Source organism: Euprymna scolopes, chromosome 28 (genome assembly GCF_053919585.1).
Source record: "Euprymna scolopes isolate OS-2025 chromosome 28, ASM5391958v1, whole genome shotgun sequence".
In the NCBI taxonomy this organism is placed as follows: Eukaryota; Metazoa; Mollusca; class Cephalopoda; order Sepiida; family Sepiolidae; genus Euprymna; species Euprymna scolopes.
Window position 1 is genome coordinate 5,109,179 of NC_136509.1, and position 13,227 is coordinate 5,122,405.

The 13,227-nt window shown below is 34.8% G+C and overlaps 1 pseudogene; it reads left to right on the forward strand.

Moving 5' to 3' along the window:
* Positions 1–547: 547 nt before the first annotated feature.
* LOC145249866 (U2 spliceosomal RNA) lies at positions 548–696 on the forward strand (annotated as a pseudogene).
* Positions 697–13,227: the final 12,531 nt, after the last annotated feature.

Below are 13,227 nucleotides of genomic sequence, written 5' to 3' on the forward strand. Positions count from 1 at the left end.
CAACAATACTTATCTGAAACTTTCACTTAATCTAGGAATGAATTTCAAACGTCTGTTTTTTTTTAGTCGCGTGCAAGCGACTCTATAATTCCCTCCGTCGGCTCGTCGGCTCGTCGGTCGGTCGGTCCGTCCGTAGGTCGCTCGGTCGGTCGGTCGGTCGGTCCGTCCGTCGTTCTGTCCGTAACACTTTTGTGTTTGGCCTTTTTGGTAAAGAGCAAAGGTCTGTTGTTAACAGATGCTGTTCTTAGCTTTTTAAGCTTCATACCAATTGTCACTATCTAGTTCCCCTACTTCCCGGGGAGTTGGTGCCCATTTCCCCTTCGCTCCTCACATAAAAATAGGAGTTGTACCTAATTTGCTCGGTGGGGGAGCAAATAACTACCAACCCCTACATATAAGACCTTGGTCAATGTAGGGGCAACCCCTCATACCAATTGTCACTATCCTGCTCCCCTAATCCCCGAGGAGTTGGTCTCCATCTCGCGTACACTCCTCACATTAAAAATCTTACTTGTGCCTAATTTGCTGGGTGGGGGAGCAAATAAATACCCTTTTCTTGGCCTTTTGGTCAAGATCAAAGTGTAGTATCTGTTCCGACAGATACTGCACTTAAGATAATTTGTACCAGTCAATGGAGGGGAAACCCTCTATACTGGGACAATTATTATTTTTGGTAACCAGAGTGTCCCCTTTTTGCCTACTTTTAGGGGAGCTGGTTTTTACCTCACATTAAAAACGGCCTTGTGCCTAATTTGCTCAGTGGGGGAGACAATTAACACCATCTGTTCCGACAGATGCTGCACTTAAGATAATTTGTACCAGTCAATGGAGGGGAAACCCTCTATACTGGGACAATTATAATTTTTGGTAACCAGAGTGCCCCCTTTTTGCCTACTTTTAGGGGAGCTGGTTTTTACCTCACATTAAAAACGGTCTTGTGCCTAATTTGCTCAGTGGGGGAGCAAATAAATACCATCTGTTCCAGCAGATACTGCAAGCAAAGACCAGATGTGGGGGCAACCCCACATACCTGACCTTTAACCAGCTCCCATTTCCCACCTATCGGGAGCTGGTCCCCTTTTTCCCCTCCCCCTCCCTTCACTCCTCACATTAAAAATTGGCCTTGTGTCTAATTTGCTCGGTGGGGGAGCAAATAAATACCATCTGTTCCAGCAGATACTGCAAGCAAAGACCATATGTGGTGGCGACCCCACATATAAGACCTTGGTCAATGAAGGGGCAACCCTTCATGCCAATTGTCACTATCCAGCTCCCCTACTCCCCGGGGAGTTTGTCCCCATTTCCCCTTCACTTCTCACATTAAAAATCGGCCTTGTGCCTAATTTGCTCGGTGGGGGAGCAAATAAATACTATCTCTACTTACTACATGCTGTACTTATGTTTGTAACATTTCCTTGGCCACATAGCTAAGATGAAAGTATAGTATCTGTTCTTAGTAGATGTTGTACTTACGTTTGTAACTTTTCCTTGGCCACATGGTTAAGATCAATGTGTAGTATATGTTCTTAACAGATGCTGCACTTACATTTGTAACTTTTCCTTGGCAATGAAAGGGTAAACCCTTCCATTCTAAGGCATTTTTACTCGCATGCAAGTCACTCCATCGGTCGGTCTGTAACACATTTAAATTTTATTATTTTGTTTTTAGCAAGGGGTATGGAGTAACATTCTTGTCCTCCGAGTTATCAGAGAGGAACCTATGTTTTCAATGACTGCGTCTGTCCGTTTTTCCGGATGATTGACGGATAACCATCCATTAGTTTTTCTTGATTTTTTTATTTATTTAAGTCATTTCTGCCCATTTGTCGGTCATATTAGTTTATCTTTAAGAATTGCATGTTAATCCTACATTCATGCATTTATTCATTACACGAGAGCACACAACTAATGCCTATCGGCCTGGTTCAAATTAGAATAATTCAAAATATCGCTATTCTCATTTAAAAAATAATAATTAACTGATCAGTCTAAAAAAACATACTCCATGCAATTACCTCCTCTTTCGTGAATATTATTTTCGACTGCAAGATTAGCTCCCACTAAACAATGGAGAGGGATTCTATTACCTAATTAGCTATTCAGGATATTTCAAATGCAATTTATTTATTCAGCGTAATACAAACGCAAAGAGAAATAAATGGGTGTGCATGCACTAATATATTCGTCTTCACATGAATGTATTTGTGTAATTGTTGACTGTGAGATTATATTTGCATGCACTCTTAATTTTTTATGTATATAGTAACGTTTGTGTAGAATGTAAAATAATTCATAAAATATAAAAATAAATTGACAAGATTTATTTCATATGAATTGCAATATAGACAGATTAAAACGAATCGATATGAATAAATTAATGAAAACTCGAATGATATTCCTCGAATAAAGAATATCTACAACTATTAAACGGGTGTGATATCCATATGTATATAAAGGTATGCAATCTATATGCGTGCATGCGTGTATATAGGTATACGCATGTCTGTATGTATACTCATATATGGGAGTGTGCATGTGTGCACATTTATTGACTTGTATGTTTCCGCGTACTTTCTATATATATTTGTATGTGCGTATCGGGTTGTATGAATATATGCTGATATACTTTTATATATGCGTGTGTATTTGTCTATATATATATATATATATATATATATATATATATATATATATATATATATATATATAGTAAGTTATAAAATGTATATGACGATTAAGCTACACTGAATATCCCGCGTTTCATCCACTCTAGGACTCTTCAAGCTTATGCGTATAAGCCTGAAGAGTCCTAGAGTGGATGAAACGCGGAATATTCAGTATAGCTTAATCATCATATACATTTAATAACTTACTAACTAGCTCTACCTGTGTATTGAGCACTTTTGAAGTAAATACTTAAGGTTTACGCATAAATATCTACTGTCGTATATTACATCTATGTGAGTAAATTAAGTAGCTATATATATATATATATATATATATATATATATATATATATATATATGCCTATATATATATGCATGTACGTGTACATATGAGTATGTAGGTGTTCGTATTTGCGCGTGCATTGGCATATGTATTCCCTCTTAACTGCCTAAAACAATTCGTTGTCGGGTGTACGACTCGACTTACCGTGCCCACTGCGAACGTTCTAAAATGAACCCCAACTAAACCTTTATCTCTTCCTCCCATCAACCCATATACTATAGTGTATAGCTAAATTTTTTTTACTAAATACAGCCAAATCTAGAAACATAAGATTGAAATTCCTTCCCCTTCCTCCCTTACCCCCACTTTTATTCCCCCTCCTCCTCCCTATATCACTACACCTTCACCCACGCCTTGCTAAATTTACTTACCCCCACACACACTACAATCTAATGTATTTTAAACTTCTAAACTTAATTATCGTTGCCCTCCGCCCCCCTCTTATTCTTTCCTTCCCTCTTTCTTTTTTCCACTTTTTTCACTCGTATTTCTTTTAAAATCGTTTTTACCAATAATAATAGCAATTTCTGTAAGGTCTGGCGAGGCTGCTGGATCGTAAATATAGCCCGGTAACTGAACAGATAAAACGGTACTAAAAAATAACACGTATATATATATATATATATATATATATATATATATATATATATATATATATATATATATATACGATAATGTCCAAATGAACATAACTAAATAATAAAATGTATAGAGAAATATAATTATTAATATATATAACAATATTTTAGCAGCAATAATATATAATTCCAGCGAAATGACCCTGACGCATATTATTTAGCTTTTATACATTTTTTTCATTAATATATTCTTAACCTTAATTCTTTTAAGCACCAAACAACGCAGAAAAAATAGTCTATTAAATCATATGTAGATTAATTTATAAGATCACGAGGTGTTTGAAATAAATCTGTCTTCAGAGAACAGCTGATCATGACTCAGGCAAGTGAAGCAGAAAATGTTCGTCAACAGAAGATTCACTTCAGTGCAAGGTAGACTAAAATGAATTGTAGAAAATACACTGTTAACTTTTCTCGCGGTAAACTGCATGGAGTTCCATATGCGATTTCAGCGATTGCGCTGACAATATATTTTTGTGATATTCGAATACATGTTGGAACATTGTAAATCCCGGACAAGTACCTTTGTACACCCCACACACACATATATATATACATATATATATATATATATATATATATATATATATATATATATAAATGAGCATATATAAGTGCGTGTATACAAAATACGCACGTCGCACAGGAAAACACACACATATACATACATACACACATTTATATATATATATATATATATATATATATATGCATATATATATGCATTATATCACATGATGTTATATTTATTTTATTTCTTCTTTTTTTCTTCTTCTTCTCATCATAATTGGTGTTATTTTTACTATTATTATTACTATTTTTCATGTTGGTCCTTCCTTTTGTGTATCCTTTACTTGTGTCTTTTTTGTTGATCATGTATATAGTCATAATGCATTTATGCACTTTTTATTATTTCACAATATTTATTTTATATCATGTTTGTTCTAATATATTTTTTAAAATTTTGTTTCTGTTATTTTCTTCGTATTTAAAAGAAAATAATATATATGGATATATATACACACACACACATATATATATATATATATATATATATATATATATACATAATTTTCATTCTAATATAAAATTTTATATTTTGTTTCTATTATTAATTTGTTCTTTAATTATGTATGTATATGTATACAATTATATATATATATGTATATATATATGTATACACATATAGATATATATACATAATATATATATATATATATATACATCTCTTAGAACTGCACGCCTGTGGAACTCTGTTCCGTCTGCCTGCTTCCCACCGGACTACAACTTGGATGTCTTCAAGTCCAACGTTACAAGTTCCTAATAAACCGATCCCTTAAATAAACGCTTCATCAAATCTCCACACTAACGTAATGCACTTGCAATAACCCTTATCCATGAGTGGCTTCCAGGCCTTGATAAGTGGTGATCACTGGGAAAAGAAGAAAAATACACACAAGCATTGGTGGCCGGAGTTGCCTGGGTGTTTGGAGGTGTGCGTTTAGCAAAAATAAAAAGTGGTAGTAGGAAGGCAGGCTCGAACCCGTACAGCGAAAGAAGCAAAGCACGTGAAAAAGAAGTGACGTTACGACACCACCAAACCGGAAGTGACGCAGTATTAAATTAAAGCTAGACAATCGAAAAGATAGGATGACCTTCGAAAATTGTTTTTAGGTCATATAAAGTTATACAGTTAGATCCATATCCAAGAAACCTATATCTAAAATTTCAAGTTTTATACCCAACATTGGTGCAGGAGTTTGGTAGAGGTCTGAAAAATCGTTGAACAGTGACCCCTTAACAGTCAAATTTCTGGTCGAAAACGAGTTAGAAATATTTTCCTTGATCTCCATACCCACTGGATATTAAATTTCGAGTCTGTAGACTTTAAAATGACATAGTTCTTGTGTAGGGGAATGTACACAGACAGACAAACACACACGGACAGAGACAGACACAACAGACACTTTCACTTTCATAGATATATAGGTTTTGCTCCTCATACCGGATGTTTTATGTTGCGCTCCGACATTAAAGATGAGTATTTTCCGTATCATCGGTATGTTTTGAACATATTCCTATTAAATATTTTGGAAACACATACATTTACACCCCCCCACACACATACACAACAACAACAACAACAACAACAACTAAGCTGATAAAAAATAACATAGGAAATATATTCGTTACATCAAATTTTAAATTATTCGACTTTATGTTTCAGCTGAATAGATTGTTAACTGAACTTGTTAAAGCACATCACTCAATGACGCATGTGTGATAGATAACTTATTTATATTCATTAATTATGCAAATATTATTCTAAGCAAATAACGCCCTCATTTTTTCGTTTATTGGCGTATTTGTTGACGTAGGATTTATTATATCTTCCGATTTTCTCGCATCACTACTAAGACTGCCTTATTTTTCTATATCAACTCACGAATCTATAATATTTTGGAAGGGTATTTTCCTACTTTGCTACATATATTATATTGTTATCAAAGGAAACTACATTATAGAAAGTTGCTCTTAGTACATCGGTGGAAAATCTGTTTTGCAGATCTTAAATTGCATTTTGAAAATGTTTAAAGATTATATTTTTAACGTTTTCGTTCACAACAATTACAAGGTTTGACCAATATAAACCTGTATTATCTGATAGTTAATTTAATGTTATTATTTTTCTTTGGTATGTGCTATATATGCCAGTACTGCTGTAACAACAGAGGAATCAAGGCATATGTTGTGCTACTGTATGTGGATATCGTGCATATACTTCGAAATTATTATTGTTTTTTATTTTGTTCATAATTGTGTCTTGTCTGAAAAATATTAGGTTGTAGTGATTTCTTTATGATCTGTAATGTTGTAGGTCGAGTCTATAAATGTTAGATCTTTATGGAAAGCATAAATGACATGCAATGGTGTTTTAATATTTAATGATTCCATGCAAAATTTATCACATATATATTTACATTATCCTATGCTATATGATATCATTTGGAAGTTTCTTGTATTTTATTTCTTATTATTACATCGGACAATTATGTGACTGTTAAAAGGTAAGTGTTCAGTTATATTTAGTATTTTATATAATTTTGCACCCTCTCAATTTCTAATGAGAACAACTTCGCTTCCATTATATATTGTTCTTTTTTACTGATCTGATCATATATTTCTTACACAATGTTTATTCGTAATTTTTGTCTAATATATGTGTTACTCTTAACCGTAAAATATGCTATAGATATCGGATGTATTTGCATCATTTTATACACACACATACACCCCCCCACACACACATATATTTATATATATGTATATATATATATATATATATATATATATATATATATATATATGCATATATTATATAAAAATAAACTGTTATTTGTGATTAAATTAATGCCGCATACTTTCATTACATTGAAAAAGTTTTCTAGGAAGTATGTTAATTCTCCAAATAGATTGAGGCAATTGAGCGAGTATTTACTTAGCTGGGCAGGTTTAAAAGCAGTTCAGTTCTAAACAAATAGATGATAATAAGGGCAATACCTGTGTCTGAATTGCAGATTTAGTTCTTATTTACTTGCCTCTCCACGGGGACACTAAGACACGGGTTTTAATGTTGCGAAAGAACAATTTCCACGAATAGGAGCAGAAATAAAAATTGTCTTAGTCACGAAGACGACAGAAAGAGGACAGAAAGGATAAAGTATAGCATGAGAACAGATACTACACTCTGGTTGCGTATGAGCCGTACTGCCTTTAATAACATATATGACCGAGTATTTGTACAAACGAAAAAAATATATATTTAGCCGCCATAAATGTTGATAATTACAAAAACACGTTGTAAAACGATTAAAAAAAAATCTTTTCTCGTGAGATATTCTCGTCTTAATTTTAGTAAATTAGCGATTAAATATTAAACAAATATTACATATGTAGTGCAGTATTAAATGAGGAATACTTTCTAAATACCATGCGCTCTGCGTTTTATGGGCATTGTTTCCACCTCCCAGAACTCATTCTTTTTACTGGCACCAATAATTATTGATTCAAAAATAGGTGGTTTGTATTGCGCAACCCATGTTTCTCAATTCCACGTGAATCCATTCCTGCAAGTGGGCATCATTTGCCTCTCAAAACCGAATGAAAACCATAATATGACGGTAAAATCGAATGGCTTGATTGGAAGAAAACACACTTTACAGATGTCTATATGTTACGTGTACGTTAATTAAAGCTGCATACATAAATTACGTTCAAAGCCCTGTTCCTATCAAGCAATGCAGCAATTATTTCCGTGGCACTTCAGAGCTTAACCATTAAGTATTAGCGACGTCTTAGGCTAATAGACAAACGTTGGCCGAAGTGAGACGGAACGAATTGGGTCTAACTTAATTTATCTCAGATACCGCCATGCTAATAACAACCGATGGTAGCGTATAATTGTGTTGATATGAGATATTTGTATAAACATTACGATACTATAACAGAAATATTTACTAATTTCGATTAACTAGTCGAAAATGTAAAAAAAATGATAAGAGTTTTCTTAATAGTTTATTTACATGTATCTTAAACAAGCGCGTGTTAATATTTCCAGTATAACATCATCGTCTTTGCTTTAGCAACTTAAACGTTAAATGAGATGGTTCATCTGAGTTCTACATATGCGTAGCTTTAGTTAAAATCATTTTAAATTCTATTTATTAAACGCTTTCAGAATTTGTACATAATGTAGGAAAGAGTTTCAATAAATGTAATGACCATATAACAACACTACATATAACTTAGGCATTACGTTGAATCCTAGTAGGTTTTCCGTTCCTTACAATCTCTTTCCCACAGAAAAGTCGTTACGAACGTGTCTCATGCATTGGTATTTTATAGCAAGTTCTCGACTGCACTCCAATCTATGATCCACCTCCCAAAAATTTACAAAAACACACTTGACTAGCTACGAACACTATAAGCGCTTATCCCTATTCTCTGGCTGTGCCTCAATCTTAACACAAGTTCCGTTAGCAAAGCTTTTTTATTACCAGAAGTGTCCGCCTCCACCTCCATCAATGCAGCACGGCCGTAGCCGAAATTGATCACTGCACGAGGTTGTAGTGTAATCAAATCTTGCCGATAGCTGAATACGTGATACTTCGCCAGGGCTATAAAGGGCACATTTTAAACCTGACGACATTTCTAGAATAGGTGCCTACCACGGCTTTAGTCTAATCTACCCTCAAGAGAAGGAGAGACAGTGGTCATCCATCTGGCACTTGCCAGACACAACGTTGATTAACTTCAGTGATCTACATAGAACCGGTATGTCGACATGATTGTACCATATTATAAAAAAAACATAGTAGCCTTCGAATTTAATATAAACCAGTCTTGTTGAGCCGTCTCCATAAATAATCAATTTCTAACTAGTTTACACCATTAACGATTATTACAATACCACCTTATAAAGCACTAATTGAAATAAAATTATAAACAACTCAAATGAACTAACACATAACGAAACACAATCATAGTATATTGTTTTTATTCGGTTCATACAATCGAAGAATAGAACTAACATTATTTCATTGAAAAGGAGTGTTTTTCTGATTTTAATGTTTAAACACAAAAAATGTATACATAAATTGATTTTTATTTGTTACTGCAATTTGATATTTTTGATTTTGAGGAAAATTTTGTTAAAGTAAAAGCTACTGCGCGTTCAATTTCCTTTTCTAAAGTAATCTTCCATAATATTAATGTCACCAGTCTGTTTAAATGTATGCATGTATATATGTTTATATGTCTCACAAAATCTTTCGACAGAGGTGACGGATTTTAATGAGATCCGCATCGTTTTTAAGCTCCACCCTTCGGCGCAAATATCGAAGAATTGGATGAAAATATGTATTTCTTTATCCTCAACTCGCAACTTTTCTACAGGGAGGGGTCAATTTTCGCCGATATTTTCGGAAGGCATTCTCTCTTTTGGATTGGCTAGCCTTAATTAATCATAGGCCACTTCTGCTTTTGCGATGGGCGAATCAGCAAAGATGTCACGTTTTTTTTCACGTGGGTTCTTTCCTTGCAGTATGGGTTCGAGCCTACTACCACTTTTTTTTTGCGCTCGCAATTTTCCTTTTATTTTATTTTATTTTTCTTGCTCAACAACACCCTTACACACACCTCCGCTTTCTTTTCCGTCTTCGTGTCACGGGCTCGAGCCTGCCTGTCTACTACAACTTTTTCACACACTTCCAAACACCCGGGCAACGCCGGGCACCCAGGCTAATATTTATTTTGTGATGAGTAAAATATTCTGCAGTCTCAACACAATTTATGTTTATAATTGTTTCTTTCTTCACCACCACTGCTCTAAAAATACATACCTGATTCTTTTTTTTCACATTTTTTATTGTTTTCAATCTCTTCCAATTGGTCCTAATCCTTGGTTATAGTACATCTAATTCAGAAGCAAGTTCACGAAGAGTTGTGCGTGGATTTGCTTCGAATAAGACTCTTAATTAACCTTTATTACCATCCGATCGCCGAAAACTACGCTCATAATTTTCAAAACACTCGTCACTGTAACGAAATTATTTTAAAACAACCATTGTATTGTGCATCCAGTAGTAGTTCTTGGGCCAAATGTTTCCTAAATACCACGAGCTGTATCAGCAGCTTTTTGGCCTAGCTTGAATTATAATTGAAAACATTGTGGGAATTTGCTGGGTTTCCGTTTTGTATTCACCATACTTAAAGGAAAGCATCATGTTTTTTTATAGAGTTACAATTAATACGAGCAGATAGAGCGAACAATAATATTTAATACCTCAATGCCACCTCTCAAACTGTACAGCTTGGTCCGGTAGAGACACATTCTATATCTATTTAATATAAGTTCCTAAGACGCTTGGTAAAATGAGTGAAGCGTGGAGCTCTTCCATCCTCCATTACTGACATAATCAGACCGGCTGGTTCACTACGTCCCCGCTTCTACGGTTTACCTTAAACCCACAAGAGCGAGGATCCTTTAAGACCTATATTATTCATTATAGGTTTCTCCCAACACAAAGTAGCTAAATCGCTTACTAATATTTTAGAACAAGTTTGAGAACAGCATAGTTCTTTCTGTATGTGCTGATGCCCTTTATCGCAGTCAGACCACTCCTCCTATTCCTGAGAATATTTTTGTGGACATTATGGAATTCGAATTCAGAGTTAATACCATTATGTACAGGCACATAGATAGGGTTTCGAATAATTCTCCCCTGGGGCTGGCTCTGGCAAGCATTTTCATAGGTTTCAACAGAAAAATAGTTCTTTTGTCTGGCTTTCAAAAATCAGATATTTATTTTCGTTACCTTGACGACATTTTTGTCTGTTCAACAATGAAACGGAAGGGAATGCCTTCTTCTTATCCCTTACTAATATTCATCCAGTTCTGTTTACTTCCATCTACCGTAAACCTACGATCACTGGTCTCTACACCCGTTACCCCACCAATCAAAAATATAATCTTATACCAACCCGTATCCATAGAGCGTGTATGATATGTCCAGAGACCAAATTAAATAATGAAGTAAAATTTATTACAAATACTCTTTCAATAATGATTTTCCATTGCAGATCGTGGACTCTCCAGCAAGAAATACAATTTCTAATTTCGACAAAATCAAACAGACATCACTTGACAAATGCCCTATATACTTTGTTACACATGCAATAAAAAGTGGAGATTTAAGCAAATATAACGTAGGGGGTGATAAGAATTTCCGAAAAGAATGAAAACTGTTTATTTTTGTAAGATGTTGCCCACAAGGGAGGGGTACAAGGGCATTTACGGGAAAGCAAAAACCCAAGTATTTTCTCTTTATCGAACATGTGACACAGCAAAAATAAAATAATGAAGCAAGTGGATGGAAAAGCAAGGACGGACGCAATAAAAATGCGAGAAAATAACGAAAGAACAAACACTTTTCCAAACAATACAAAAATAGATTTATTTATGAAAAAAATAACAGTTTAACGAAAGAAAAGCAAATGTATTCAAACTCATAGAATCTGGAGTATATCTACGCGTATGGAAATGGGTGAAAGTCCTTTAGGTGGGGGGAGTAATGAAACTTTTTGGACTTACAACTTTCTTTTGTTTTCCCTTTTTTGTTTCTTGTGCTGGGGTGTTTCACAACTCGACGAAACGCAGTTAATCCAAGATGTTTCCTTTGGTGTGGAAAAATTTCACATAGCCATCTCACGTGTTTTCTATTCTTGCTCACGCCTTATATATCTGTTTCTTTCGTGAGGGATAAGATATCATATCATGAATTAGGCAAATTCATATCTCCTTCGCATGATGGGAAAAAGGGCATCATCTCTTTCGTGAGAAAGTAAATTCATAGCATTCTCTCGCATGACTGGAGAAGGTCACGTCGTTCACCCCTCGTGTATCGGTATCTCCTTTTCGCATGAGGGAAGAAACCGTCCCCCTCCTCCCACGAGGAGAGAGACCTCTTAATAGATCGGCGACCCAAACCGAAAAGAGTGACTTCCGCTAGTGTCCAGTTAAAAAAAAAGGGAAAAGGGAAGCGATAGCACTTCCGGTCCCCCTCCCTTCCTCTCTACTTCACAATCGACACAATAGACTTGACGAAATCTCTGGCCCGTAAAGTCTCTGCAAGTTTTAAAAGGGTGGGGTATATTAATACACCCTCATTCAGTTCCTAAACGATTACTGCACTAGTCTATCTTTCGGGAATCGTGTTTTATTTTACCTCGGTGACGAAATATAAAAAACAAAACAAACACGATATATCTCGTCAGCCTAGAATTAAGTATTTACATTTTGATTTCAATACATAGTCCAATTTAAAGATCATGTCACAACTTAGGCCTACCTTGGCGAGATAATATTAGTGAGAGATTTTTCCAGGAAATTTCTTTTGTCGTACAACAATTTACTTTGCATCAAATATCCGTGTTGTTTTTATTTGTAAACCCATTTCATCTTCAATTTGTAAACACGTTCTCCCAACTATAAAAATTTCATTATTTATTTATTCAAGTGTAGCTCCGATGTGCGCTATGTCGGGCGAACATCTCAAAGATTAGATAATAGGGTAAAACAACATGTTCCATCCAACATTCGGAATGGGAATTAGTTACCTTCGGAAGTTTTGAGACTAATTTAGAGGAGTTCATCTTATAAAAAACCGTATGTGTGCTACAAATTTTATTGTCGACTTTTCCCCATACTTAGCAAGTCGCACTATCTTTACAAACTCAAATTTTTAGACATTATCTATATTAAGATTATGAGACCTTCTCTTTGAAAACAAAGTCAGAATTTCTCATGGTTTAATCTAATTTCTACAAAGTAATTAGTTCCCCCCCCCCTTTTTACCCCTGCTTCTCCATCTCGGATTGATTGTAACCCCTTTTTTCTCTTTAAAACGTAATTAGGCTCGATGTTAGCTCTGTTGAGCAAGCTTCGAAACCGGTCGGCGTACGTATTCATTTTTATTTTGCAGTTTCACAATTTAAAATAAAGAATATTTTCGAACGGGTT